Source organism: Cebus imitator, unplaced genomic scaffold (genome assembly GCF_001604975.1).
Source record: "Cebus imitator isolate Cc_AM_T3 unplaced genomic scaffold, Cebus_imitator-1.0 Scaffold348, whole genome shotgun sequence".
Taxonomy (NCBI): Eukaryota; Metazoa; Chordata; class Mammalia; order Primates; family Cebidae; genus Cebus; species Cebus imitator.
In genome coordinates, this window is record NW_016107663.1 from 776,535 (window position 1) to 778,642 (window position 2,108).

Sequence of the window (2,108 nt, forward strand, 5' to 3'; positions counted from 1 at the left end):
ACGGATAATGCCTATGAGAAAAAAAAAAAAGAAACTCAACTCCTGTTACGGTTTAATAATTAAGCTTAATAGAGTTAACATATTTCATCTAATCTAAGATGCTAATGATTAACAGACACTATTTTATGCACCATCACAAATAGGTTGCCAATTAAACTGACTTTCTGAATAACAACAAAAATGTGAATTTACTTCTATTCATGCCAGTAAAGTAAAATGAAAATGAATTATGGTTTTCACATGTTAAAGCAAAACAGGAGGAAGCCATTAGCCTGAGGTCTTGCAAAGCAAAGGGAAACCGAATTGGAGGCATTAAAACTGACTTAAAAACATTTGCAAACCAACCAGTCAATGACAATAAGCCCAGCTGCCAGTTGGCTGCATGACGAGGGACGCTGAGGGAACCCTCCCCACAACAGGCGGTCGCCCAGCTGGAGCCAAGGAGAAACCTCACTTAGCTGCCACCACGAAGAGCTGGAAGCCCTGAGCCCTGTTTTCCATTCTGGTGCTTCAGGTGTGATTCGCGAATCATTCCTTTGCTTAAATAAACTGTTTATTTTGCCTAAAATTCTTCTAACCCCTAAATCCTAACGCCTAACCGTAACCCCTAGCCCTGACCCCACCCTAAGCCCTAACCGTACATTAGCTTCTGCATTTGCACTGATGTGTCAGTGTTGACGATTCAAACTGCTGTATCGGCCCGGCCGCACGAGCAGTGCGGATTGTACAGTAACGTTGTGGACCGAGGCCTTGCGTTAGCACCACAGCTGTTTTCTCCGTGAGCACCGCGGGTGTTGCATTCGCATTTCTGATGTCATACCTGCCTTAGGAACGCTCTGTTTGTGTTCTGAGACTGCGGCGTGCACGTGGCACTGCAGCCGCGTGGCCTTGGCTCGGGAGAACCTCGGCGCAGGATTCACAGGTGCTTTTGCTGTCCCGGTTTCCTCGCCGGGATCTTCTTACTGGTCCCTAACCCTCAGCAGTCGGGCTGCAAACAGGAAGGATTTTACTCACTGCGGACGCGGCCCAGGGGTGTCCCAAGGTGAGGCTGTGCCCGCCAGGTCTCTGCCGTGGAGAACACAGCTGCGCCCTCGCAGTGCCCCCAGGTCTGCAACGAGGACGACGGAACTCAGGCCGCCGAGGTGCAAGGCACGCTGGCACCGTGAGGCCAGCTGCAAGGGCGGGCTCGGGCGCCCCCTGCCGACGGCCGGGCAGGGCGGGGCCTCCTGCTCCCGGTGATGCGCCCCCGCCCTCCTCTGGCCACTAGGGCCACTGCGAAACCCTCTCCGAGCAAGACCCAAGCCCCAGGGTCTGTGCTGCACCCTCCAAGTGCCCCCAGGTCTATGCTAAGGAGAACGCAGCTCTGCAGACCGCTGTGACGCGACAAAGGGCGGCGCGGTGACGCGATGCACATCAGCGCTGGAGCCTCAGGACCGGGCAAGGCGGGCTTTGGTACCCCCTCCTGGTGGCGGACCACTGCAGGGCCCCCTTGCTCACGCTGCCGGGCAACAAGCAGCCTGTGGCAACAAGGGCAATGCAGCGTCCTCTTGCTCACTGGGCTGGGGGCTGTGCATATGTACATAATGTGCACCCATATGTACATGCGTACATATTGTACATATGTACATAATGTGCACCTAGATGTACATGTGTAAATACTGTACATCTGTACATAATGTAAACATTATGTAAATGTGTACATATTGTACATTTCTACATAATGTGCACATTATGTACACGTGTATATATAGTACATATGTACATAATGTGTACACTATGTATACGTGAACATAATGTGTACATTATGTATACGTCTACACATTGTACATCTGTACATACTGTACGCCTGTATATAATGTACATAATGTGCACACATATGTACACGTGTATGTATAGTACACGTGTACATAATGTGTACATTATGTACACGTTTGCATATTGTAATACCAAAATAAATTACATGTACATAATATGTACAATCTGTACATTTACTGTGATATACGTATTATGTATATATTATTGTCATTACATGTATATCATTGTGATATTAAAATAAATGTATATATTGTACACATTATGTACATATAAATGTACATATTGCGCAGATT